A 13,461-nucleotide genomic window follows, 5' to 3' on the forward strand; every position below is an offset into this window, starting at 1 on the left:
GGGTTTTGATCATTCAACACCTTCAAACTAAGCTCATCAAAAGCCTTCCAATCAAGAAAAGCCCAGGACCAGAGGGATTCTCAGCAGAGTTCTACAAGATCTACAAAGAAGAATGGATACCAATACTCCTCAAATTATTCCATGAAACAGAAAAGGAGGGAACCCTTCCAAACTCATTTTAGGAGGCTAGCTGTCACCTGGATACCTAAGCCAGACAAAGACACATCAAGAAAAGAAAACTTCAACCCTGATGAACTTAGATGCAAAAATTCTCAATAAAATTCTGGCAAATCACATACAAAAACATATTAAAATGATAGCGCACCATGATCAAGTGAGGTTCATCGCAGGGATGCAAGTTTGGTTCAACATACAGAAATCAGTAAATGTAATTCATTGCATCAATAGACTTAAAGATAAAAATCTCATGATCATCTCAATAGTTGCAGAAAAAGCATTTGATAAAATACAACAACTTTTCATGTTCAGGACACAAGACAAACTAAACTTCAACGTTGTAAAAGTTGTCTATGCTAAGCCCAAGGCCAACATTTTCCAAATGGAGAAAAATTGGAGGCATTCCCTTTAAGAACTGGAACAAGGCAGGGATGCTCTCTATCACCACTCCTATTCAAAATAGTCCTTGAAACTCTAGTCAGAGCAATCAGACAGATAAAAGAAATTAAAGGGATACAAATAGGAAGAGAACTCAGACTATCACTATTTGCCGATGACATGATTCTATACTTAGAGGATCCAAAAAACTCCCCAGAAAACTTCTAGAATTAATAAATGAATTCAGTAAAGTAGCAAGGTATAAAATCAATGCCCATGAATCAAATGCATTTCTCTACATCAGTGATGAACCTTCACAATGGCAAGAAAGGATTTTCTACTGCCCAGAATATTATGGAATGGGGAATTTTTATGTGCCCTAGAGCAAGGCAAAATGCAGCACAGCACTTCAGGAAGTTGGGGGTCACCTTAAACACCTTAAATTGACTGAATTTTGTTGCAACCCAATGGCCTTTTTTCATAAAATCCATCTCAATTCAATATCAGTCTGTTTTTCATTGCTGAAATAAAATACCTGAGGCAGGCTAACTTCATAAAGGAAAGAGGTTTATTTAATGCACAGTTTTAGAGGTTGACAGTCCAAACAGCATAAGAGCTGGCAAGAGTTCCATAACAAATGGGGGCACCATGTGTGGAAGCAAGAAATCATATCTCCAGGGGAAAGCCAGAGAGACTGATGCCCCACGGTCCTTTGCAAGGATATGTCCCAGGCCCCCAGCCCCTGCTTAAAGGTATCACACTATCTATACTGAGGAATAAGTCTGCAACACAAGAATGCTTGGGGGACAAACCACACCCAACTATAGCCATCACAGATAGGCCTCCTGCATAGCTGCTGTGGACTGTTATTTACCTCCACCACCTAACTATAAACAGAGGTGTCCTTGACTACAACTTTGTAAGGACATTATAAGGGACATAATAAGAGTAATCTGAATGCATTATTGCTCTTTGTTTAGGACCAGGCCCCTCCCCCAAAAATGGGGGCTTAAAATGAAGTAGGAAGCTTTCTCTTTGGATTTGAGGAAGATTTTCTGGGAGATAAGCACAACATATATTTTTTTAAGGATTTGATCATTGATTATGTTCTTTTTTTAAAAAAAAGCATGTTGACTTACAATCTTCCTGATATCTGAGTCCATATTTGAGATTGTAAAGGATTAGATATCACCATCTATCCTAGCTGGCAATCTAATGCTGGGTTCACAAAATCTGACTATTCCAATAACTTAAGAAAAATGACAACGAAAGCACGCAACCACACAGAAGCACCTTTTCAAAATCCGTGATGGCTCTTCAACCTTAAGGGTCTGTGGAAAGAGAGCCACTGGAATTCTTTATTCTGATATAGAGGACACACAAGGGGAGGTTCCGTGGAACATTCTATCCCAAAAAAAGGGCAAAGGAGTAGGATTACAAAGGAACAGGTGAGTGTAACTCAACCCCAGTGGGTGACACTTACCCCTGGAGCCACACCTTGTTATGTGAGCTGGGGTAGCACTACCTGCCAGACTGAAGGCAATCATTGTTCAGAACCCAGTACATCAAAACTTAAAGGCATCTGCATCCAGGGCAGCTCCCAACAATTAGATTTAATAAATCAAGCCAACACATGATATATCCTTTACCTGGGAAAAAGAAGACCAGGCTGGTCTCATCCTGGATCATTCCCCCATCAGTGACTCAGGTGACAAAGACACAATAAGCCAACAGCAACACCTGAGTCCTAAATAGAAGCACCCCAGTGCCCAGGCTGCTGAATGCTAAGGACACACGGAGGATGCTCTGCAAGTTCAAGTTTCAGTGCACATCTGAGTAACATGCCTGATGGATAGCATTTTCTTCTTTATAACCAGAGAAGAAATACAGAGTCAGGACCTTTCCTACATAATCAAACTAAGATAAGTTTTTAGGTTCATATCACGTTATCAACTCTTCTGTTTCTGAAAATATTTGGCCAATAGTACTTATTATTTGAATGATTTAAAGCTTTTGTATGGGTATTAAGCCCTTCACTGAAATATTACAGAGTGGCAGTGCTGGTTAAAAAAAAAAAATAAGTTCTTCAGTTGCCTATGCCTCTGTTGACTAGAATGGAACATAAATCACCCTCCAGATACATTATATTGCAACATCTTTATTATAAAATGATGTCTCTAGTGTGAGTGAGCACAGTGGTCACACGGTTCACACACACTCACATCTTGTTTTAGACAAGTTTAAATTCTTTCCACTTAAAGTGAAGCCGACTTTTCAATATTCTAACTGCTAGGTCTCAACGTACTAGAGATGGAAGAGTTGTAAGATGTAGTGAGTAGAGAGAGAAAAAAAAATCCCCCAAACAGAACACGCGTGTGCATGCACCAACACACACAGATTTTACGAGAGGTAGCCTTTACCAAAAGGCAATATTTATAGCTCTGAGTCATTTATGGCTTTTAAATGTAATGTTATAATGCAAATAGATTTTTTTTTCCTTCCCGGAGTGATGAGCTCATGAATAAACGTGAAAAGGATGCAGGCTGGAGACAGGGATGGGAAGAGGAGGCTGAGAATGAATCAGTGTGCGCCTGCTTTCTCCAGAATCTGTCACTGCAGCTATGGGATCGGTTCACTGCTCAGCATGATGACTTGGGGCACGGCAATGTGAGACATGGCACCGAACAATTCCCATCCGAGGCAACAGACCAGGAATGCTGCTCAGCCCACCGCGCAACAAAAATGTATGAAATCGCATTAGCAGAAAAACAAGATTTCTGGGTCTTACCACAGAAAGGCTTTTTTCCCCTCCTAGATGAATGTTCACCTCTAATTGAGCAACTGTTACCCTCTTTATTTCTACCTGAAAGTGGCTTTTACAACTCATAATTAAGGGCAGGATCTTTATAATCCCATCATGATGGAATGTCTTTTTAGAGCCTGAATGCAGTTCATTAACAGGATATTTAGGGCTGTTTCTTCCGTGCTTAATTGGACTACAATTCATTTGCGTGCCCTGAACATGCATTTTAAATTTTTTACAAGAACTCCATTTAGCGACTCTCCAAAACAGGTTCTGGAAGGCTCAAGTCCACGGCCCTAAAAAAATGCATGCGACATATGACTCGATTTGTAGTTGAAAAGGAAATTGCAGCAGGAAAAATATCTAAAACCCAATCGGGCGATCTCTAAATTAACAGAACAAGATTGTTTTTAAGAAAGAAAAGTTATCCAGTACATTAATATCCAAAAATCAAAACCTTTTTTGTTAAAATGGAAATAGTATGAAAGTTCTGCAGAATTCAAAAAGAGAGTCACACCCCCCACCCTGCAGCCCACCACCAAAGAACTGTGTGTAGAAGCAGCAAAGGAAAATATGCAATACACAACGTACAATGGACTTTTGTGGGTGTGGGAGGCTCAGGATTAATTTGTTTAAAATTCATAGCTGATTTTATGAGAAACATTAGATATTCTATTCACAGGCTGTTAGATTTGGAAAGCTTTAGATAGAACAATTAATTTAATGGATCCAACGAACCCAACCAGAAAGTTATTAAATGATATAAAGTTGTAATATAAACACATCTTTCAATCTAAACAGACATGTGAGGCGTGCATACCTTACTTTTTTAGCCTGGCACCCACTTAAGCCAGTAGGATCAGATCAGCCCTCCAGATGGAATTAGTCTTATTTTCCCCAAAAGGTTCTAAAAGTCTCTTCAGTCAAACCTGGTTCACAAGGACCTAACCAGATAAAGTAGCTCTGAGGCTGACCTTGCACCAACAATCCTTAGTTCTCTACCTTTCCTTATGGAGAGGAACCCTGGGACACATGGGTCATTCCAGGACTCCACGATCCTTCAGAGAGGGGCTGAACCAGGCTTGTGGAAGGCTTCCTTCCAGCTATTAAATAACATCCTTCAAAACTCTTCCAAGAATTAAAGTATAATCCTTAGCAAAGACCATGCTTCTGAATTGGTCATTTATTTCAAAATTCTCAATAAAAGACAAAATAATCATATTACATTTAATGGGTTCAAGGCCAAAAATATTTTTTTTAAAAATTTAAAACCCCCTAGTCAGTAACATATACCTAGAGAGGCCTGAACATATTAAATGACTTGTCCAAAGTCTCTCAGTCCATCTAGAATCCAGATGTTTATCCTGCGGGGTTGAACTCTTTCCACAGTAGTACTCTGCATCTGATACTTTTTATTTTAATTTATTAAAAGTCATTTATTTCTCTAGATGAAGTGGTAAGTCAAATTTACTACATTTCTTTTTTTTTCCTTTAATTTTTATTGTTGGTTGTTCAAAACATTACATAGTTCTTGACATATCATATTTCACACTTTGATTCAAGTGGGTTATGAACTCCCATTTTTACCCCGTATACAGAGTGCAGCATCACATCAGTTACACATCCACTGTTTTACATATTGCTATACTAGTGTCTGTTGTATTCTGCTGCCTTTCCTATCCTCTACTATCCCCCATCCCCTCCCCTCTCATCTTCTCTCTCTACCCCATCTACTGTAATTCATTTCTCCCCCTTTTTTTCCCCTTTCCCCTCACTTCCTCTAAATTTACTACATTTCTAATAACCCTTTGGTACAAAAATTTCTTATAAATAGACAAAAAAACATGATGAAAGAAGCAAGAAAACAAACCTTATAAGATTCATTTCAGTGGAGTATGCAAAATTTAAAATGTTGCTTATTTTTATAACCAAATATTTTGAAATTTTTGAGCTATAAATCAAATTAAGAGCATTTGGCTTTAAAAATAATTTACTTATATGCTTATTTTTTTCACAGCTGCTTATCAATATAACTATGAAAATTTTTTGATAGTTTAAATTCCTTAATAATAGGTCTTAAATATAGTGCCTTGCATTTAAATCTATGGTACTGAATTTAAATATAATTGAGGTTCTGTGTGTGGTTACTTCTTCCCTCATTGAACATATTTTAATCAATATAATAACTATTAGCTTATGTAGTATAATTGAAGTATTTTTTCTAAATATTTATATTTTAAAATAAATTTTAACTATGTTTCAATATATATATTACTATTACTATGACTATTACTATATGTATCATTCCATATATAAAATATCTAATAACTATAGACACTATCCAAAATAAAAATCACTTAAAAATAACTGGTATATGCTGTTAATAAATGCTAAAAGTATTTAGTGTGCAATGTAGCACCAGCATGGTTTATAAAATTTACAGCTTTGTGGAGTATCTTCAAACTGAGCTTGAATTAATTGGCTCTGTTTCTTTGTACAAATAAGCTCCTAGCTTTATTTGGAGGCTAACAAGTACAGTTTTAACTGCTTTGTTTCGTTTTGAGTTTTTAGTAGTAGTGAATTAGCAGTAATCTCAGTGATCAAAATCCCAGTGTCCAAAAGATTAAATCTCTCTTAGATACTTAGTCAGGAACATAAAAAAATATTTTGCACCAGACGACAGACAAACTCAGAAGTATTTCCTATTTTATTTTAAGTAAACTATATATTTACCACCGTTATTTATGAAAAATTTGGTGCTAATGTGCATGAAAACACTATGGCTACAGAAGTTTAAGAATGCAGCAATCGGAAGGATAGATATCAAGCTCCATCATTTTAACATTGTAAAAGCATGCAGAAATCTTAATTCTGAAATTACATTCATGGATCAATTCAAATTTATTCTAATACAATACATCTAGGGAAACTTATTTTACCCTTTCATCAACATCTCTCTCACACATAGTTTGTCAAGAAATATCATAAAATGATTTGCCAGTATATGTTTTTGGCAAGGACTTATGTTGATCTCTAAATGTTGATCATCAGAATTTCTTTTAATCCTTAGCAAATTTATTCTCTGTCAATGAATTTCAATAATCCATCCTTAGCATGATATTAATCTGTATAGTACTTTATATCTCCTCCTTCTGGGGAACAAATATAAATTTTGTATAATTCTACAAATTTCTTTCCAATATAAAAAAATAATATGTAAAAGAAAATTTAAATAGATGTAGTAAATTATATATGATCAAGTATATCAAACTGCTATTTTTAAAGATACTACTATTACAAAAATCATCCCAAAGCATGTTTTGTTTTGATTGTAAATTTATCAGGATAGATTTTTCCCCAAACTCCTAAAATAAATCTAACTGCACTGTAAAATTTAGATTATTTGTATTATTTCACATCGGTTTCTTTCTTGGATTATTTTGGCTCAAAATTGCATTTGTAATGTCTAAACCATAGACAGGATTAAGTGCTTATTTAAGCTGTTAAGAACTTTTTTTGCTCAAGTAAAGTGTGTTGGTTAACTTGCCAAAGATTTGTTATGAAAAAAAAATTTGTTTTTTAAGAAATTAACTAGTTAACAAAGACATACATAACTGAGTACAGAATTGATTTATACTTTATTTATATAAGATCACTGTAATACAGCATACACCATGATTTATTTTATGTATAATTTCCTGTTGTTATATTAGAGGTATCAATTTACTTATAGTGTTTATGGGACTGTGATATAAAAAAATATGCAGCTATGTTTTACTTTTAAAATATTCCAGATTTCTTAATATGCTTTAATGATACTCACAAATATTACATAATAATAACTGCATCATTTTATTAACTCAAATTTAACTCCAAAATGTAAATTCATAAATAAAAATTATTGAATATTATCTTCTAGTGAGAAATTTAAACCATTTGATTATACTATCCAAGTCTACCTTTATCAAGCCCTAATTATCTATGTAGGTAATTTGTATATGATATGATTATATACTTAGGTAATAAAGGTAAGAAAGGATTTTGTAAGATTAAAGACAATTCAAGGGGTAACAAAGAAAAAGATGACATAATAATATTAAAAATTCTATTCATTAAAAAACCAAGCACAGTGCCATAAACAAACTTATAAGTAAATATTTAATTTGATAGAAATAATTTTGACAAAAGGTGGCATTCCTTATTATAAAAGACTTTAAAAACCATTCAGATACTAATAAACAGGAACCTGGACAGACAGTTCTTAATTGGAAACATGATAACTGTGACAAAGTCATCAAAAGTTAATGAATAAATTTATTTAAAATTAGTGAACTCACTAGTTAGAGAAAATTCAATAAAATCATAATGTTACCATTTCTAATCTCTACAATTCACAGAACACACTTTAAATGTTGATTCTCAGTGCTCACTGAAACAGGCAAGGCAGGCATTATTTGAAAGAACTTAAATTTATATTAACTTTAGGAAAGCAAAATGACAATCAATTGAAAAACATCTGTAGTCTTTTAATCAACATTTATACTTCTAAAGAAATAATTAGAGATAGGTTTATAGACACATATGCAAAGATGTTCATTGCAGTGTTATTTATAATAATGAAAACATCAGCAGTAATCCAAAGGTCCAATGATAGGGAAAGAGATAAGTTATTTATGATCCATCCATGTGATCGAATGCTGTAACACAATTATAAAGACATTTCCAAATCATCTTTAATGACCTGGAAATTTATTATTCTATATAGTTAAATGAAAATTTAGGACTCAAACTTATATTTGTATATTTATTAAAATAGAGAAACATTAAGTAAATAGAAATAAACTAAAACATTATTAAGCTTAAGGATAATTTTAATCTTTTAAAAATATTTTCCAAATACCCTATAATACAATTGTATTCTTAATTATAACGTTTCTTTAATTTTTTTAAAAGATAGGACACTTTCAAAATTATTGAAGAAGCAAAAAAGTGATATAACTAGAAAATAAATATAGACATAGATATGTTTATATTTTACATGAATATGCAAACATGTGCATACACCATTACAGTAAACAGTTACACTGAATCAAGTTTAAATAGCAATCTCCTATGTGTTCATCTTAACTTGCTGTTATAAGCTAATTTGGTAGCTGAAGGTGTCAAATGAATGGCCATTACTTTTCTTGCTTGCATTAAATGAGTTTTCATGAAGCGTAACACAGATGTAATGTTACCCTATCTACTGACTTTCTCCCCTCTCTTCATTTTGTTCTTCATCTTTTTTTTTTTTAAAGAGAGAGTGAGAGAGAGAGAAAGAGAGAGAGAGAATTTTAATATTTATTTTTTAGTTCTCGGCGGACACAACATCTTTGTTTGTATGTGGTGCTGAGAATCGAACCCGGGCTGCACGCATGCCAGGCGAGCGCGCTACCGCTTGAGCCACATCCCCAGCCCTTGTTCTTCATCTTTTGATACCTCAAGTTCTTTGCAAACAAGTAGAGTATAATTACAACTACTATGATCACTTCTCATCAAACTGGTACAGTTCCTAGGTTTATTGTAATTTTTATTTTAAACCTGTTTCAATTAGGTCACCTGTTTCTAATAGGCCACTGGTTGGCCCTGACAAGTGGTTTGTCTACCCAGGAGGCCCTGCACCCACTTTGGAAAGGGTCTCTGCCAGGCATGGTCACTCTCTCCAGGACTGCCTGGAAACGTTGATTTCTGCTGCAAACGGCTACTTTGGTAAACCATTTTTGAGCCAAGGAACTCAAGGCATAAGAAACCACTACAGCATATGTATTTTCTTTTCTACCTGTAGTAGGGCTTGAATTGCCAATATGAATATTTTGCATGTTCAAACTGTATAAAAGATAAATATGTTATAAAAAACATATACATGCAGTTAAGAAAAAGTCTTGGGCTGGGGTTGTGGCTCAGGGGCAGAGAGCTTGCCTCTCATATGCGAGGCTCTGGATTAATTTTCAGCACCACATAAAAATAAATAAACAAAATAAAGATATATGTCCAATTATAACTAAAAAAAAATTTTAAAAAAAGAAAGAAAAAGTCTAGATCTTGGAATCTTTCAGGAACCAGCCACAAATCCCATAACTGCAAGAAAATGATGTAATTGCCATATTATGTATAGATGTGCCTTCTATCAGGAAAGAGGACACTTTCCACAACATATTTGCTAGGTTAAAAGTGGGACTATATACTGAAATTGAAGAAAAAATGTAAAATTCTACTTAGAACATGATATTTTATTAACTTGGTAACTGTTTTAATAATGATTTTTCCAAAAATATATAAAACAGTTATATTTGTTGAAACAGATAAAAAATTAATATCACTTATTATTTTGAACTTAAATAATTTTAAACTGAAGACTTTCTTATCAGCAGTTTACAATATAAACTCAAGTAGTTATGTAATTAATGCAACATCTTTTTCTTGAATTCTCAGCAGTTACCTCGATTTATTTGTCTCACTTGGTATCACAACCTTCATCTTTGAGCAATGACTAGCATTGTTTCTTTTAATGCATTTTTTCTAGTCTCCACAATGTCTGCTTAGGAAAAACTGCATGACTTCAGCGTGTGGTTTTCCTTGAAATTCAAACATGCTAAGCATATTATTTATAATGGTACACAGCAAAAAGTAGAATTTTTAAAAAACTAAACAACTTTGCAACCAGTAATTGCTTCCCCTTGATACACTTGAAGTGCTAATGGAAAAAAAAAATCACTTTTTCTGACATTCTGATTTAAACATGTTTTCAATTTATATTAAAATTTATTAATTTTCTGCAAAGCTGAGAAATAATATGTTTATTTGCAGAAAATCCTTAAGTTTAATCCTTAAATTTTAATCTCACAAGAGATTCTGTAAATCTGTCAAGATACATATTATTAAATTAATAGTGCAATAAAATAAGCTTACATTAAATATATAATTTAAATATAAACATAATACTATTTTGGCAAGATATAACCTCTGGTTATAGTGAACGAATTTTGTTTATCTCTTCTAAACAGAAAAAATGTTAAAGTTTTCGTTGCCAAAAAATTTATTTTCAGATATTCTTGCAACTCCTCTCATTTGAAAGCAAATAGTCTCCAAGCCTGATTTTCAGAACTGGATTTTTAAACAATGGAAAGACAATACTTAAGAAAAATATTAGCTCTAGTAGAGTTATGCTTATATTCTTTGGAGAAAAAAAATTTATTCATTAAATCTTTTTTTAAAAAAAAGAGAATATTTTACATTAACTTTTAGCAAAAATAAATAACAGATAAAAATTTCTGTAATTCTCTTGGTTTTCAATCTAGATTAGAGGTTTAAATGTCCCCCAAACACGCTGTGTTGCATTGCCATCTAGCGGACACCTGCAGCTACTACAGGGTGAAGAGCTCTCTCTGTGTTCAAGGAAACAAAGTTAAAGCCGAAGGACAATAAAGATCACCTCTAGACCAACCCAGGAATTTTTCAGCTATGAAAACTGGCAAAGAGAAAACAAATATCTTAGAAATATTTCAAAAACAATGAAAATACATGTAGTCAATATAGTGCATCATTGTTTATGGTAAATAGAAATGTAATTTAAGGAATAGAAAACAAATACTAATATAGAATATCACAGATTGTACACAGCTTTTGGTTATTTGGTATTTCTGCCTTTTCTTACATAAAAATTAGCATTATAAGGCTTAGGGTGTAGCTCAGTAATAGAGAACATGCTTATAATGCATGAGACCCCAGGTTCAATCCCCAGCAAAAACAACAAAAAATTAGCATTATACTATACTATAAGGCTTGATGTTGTCTTCCTATTTGCTCTTTCTGCACACACACACAGGCACACATACACACACATGTGTTTATATTTGCAAAAAGTGATACAAGACAGTTAAACAAAAATATGTTTGAATATGATTTACTATAGGGTGAGAAAAATAATATGAAGAAGGGATAGAAATAGAAGCAAGACTTCTCTAAATAATTTGTTAGATAAGATTCTGAAGTCATATAAATGTTTTACATTTTTTAAAAAATGAAATTAACAAAAAGGAAATCTGGCAAATAAAAATAAAATGAAATTAATCAACTTAATAGAATACTAAGTTGGTGGCATAATCATTCAGAAGGAATTATATCAGTTTACCTTCAAAGCATGTTCTTGGTAAATTCTTCACAGAATACATTCTTTGGACAAAAGGAGCTGCAATATTGTTTTAACTTAATTGAGTGCCCTTATTTGACATTGGTAGATTTAAATTAGTCTTTACATAAGATAAAGCAAATAAATAATTATTTTTATGTTGCTAGAAACTAAGATTTTTTTCCATGTAAGAGAAAGGGGGAGACAAGAAAAAAAAGTTAAGTAAAAATCCTGTAGAGTTAGTGTGAATTTAAAATATTACTATGAAATATGAAAATATATTTTTTATTTTTAAATATATGTATTTCTAAAAAAATGTGTATTTCTTAGTTTTATCAACTGAAATGTTTAGAAACAATGACAGTCTAATGACAATGGGCTCCTGTGTCACCTAAATATGTCTCTAAAAACCATTGCCCATTCAAATGAACTAAGGTCCCTTGGAGATATGGCTGATTCTAGATTAAGGGCAAATCTTATGCCAGAAAACAAGGAAATCACCAGAACCCAGAAATCCACTTGAAGTATGTCCTATTGTCAAATGATATGACATTTGAGCTTGTAAATAGAATAATGGCTGAAACTGGTTAGGAAAACATTGAGCATATAAAAACCCATATGCTCAGAATGATACTTAAAAAAAAGAGAGAGAGAAAACAAACAAAAAAAAGTCTCTTTTGTGACTATTAGAGGAAGCCATGTAGCAACTCTACTCTCAACATAGACAACATGAAAAAGGAAGTGTCTACCCTGCTTTTCTTATATGTACTATATTTCAATGTTACCAAACAATCCCAACTTATAAGGAAAGGTTTTTATAAATCATTATAACAGAATAGTCACCAATATTAAATCTAGAAAGAATGATCAAATTCCCAGTAAAATAATCCCTTCAGACAACAGTTCACAAACACTGACACCATTAGGTGAGGTTGATAGATACTGGCTATCTGTAGCCTGTTAAGCTCCATGGTGTGTCCTTATAGTTACAGTAGGAGGCAGGGAATGCTGTTTTGCAATAAAGAGATCAGGCTGTCACCTGAACCCTGTCACCAATTTTAGGATTGCTAAAAATGAGGTGTTGAGTGCTTCATGATGTCATGCAAAATATGTTCACAGAACTTACTTTTACCAAAAACTGACCCTGGGTTTCAACAAACTCCTAGTGTTAATTTCCAATTTGTGTGCAAGACAGGGGCAAATAATGTTGGTTAAATAATGTTGACACCATGAGGAAGTAACCAGACAAATCCAGAATGCTAGGTAATCTGTAAAACCATTATTCCTGTTTTTTTTTTCCAATAAATCAATGGAAATAAGAATAAAAAGAGAAGGGCTTCTTACAGATGTAAAAAGGATGCATGGGCATAACAACTGAATATAACACATAAGTCTTCTTTTGGATATTGATTTGGGAAAAAGAAATAATCTTTTTTTAAATATATTTATTAAATCTTTTAAAAAGATATTTATTAAACAATCAAGGAATTTTGAATATGGGATAGGTATTAGATGACAGATATTAATACATTATGATTATTATTTATGAATGGCAATAGTAACTGGTTTTATCTTGCTTTTTTTAGGGACATTAAAATACTAAGTACAAAATTTCATTATGCCTGGAATTTGCTTTAAAATATGTCAGCAAAAAATGGAGAAGAATAGATGATATAAGATGGCAAAATATTGATTGAAACCAAAGGGCAGACATATGGAGTCTTATTACACTGTGCTCTCTCCATTTGTATATGCTTAAAATAAAGAGTATTTAAAGAAAATATAAAAATTTATGTGATGTTTTTAAAAATGCTGTTGCTAGGGTAAAGAATTTTGGTGTTTTAATTCCTGAAGGTAGAAAGATATAAGAAAATAAAATGAGGACTCACTCTACTTGTTTCTCTTCTATATTTTTAGCAGTTCTCTAAAACGAGAC

The sequence above is a fragment of the Urocitellus parryii genome, chromosome 8 (assembly GCF_045843805.1).
Source record: "Urocitellus parryii isolate mUroPar1 chromosome 8, mUroPar1.hap1, whole genome shotgun sequence".
Lineage (NCBI taxonomy): Eukaryota > Metazoa > Chordata > Mammalia > Rodentia > Sciuridae > Urocitellus > Urocitellus parryii.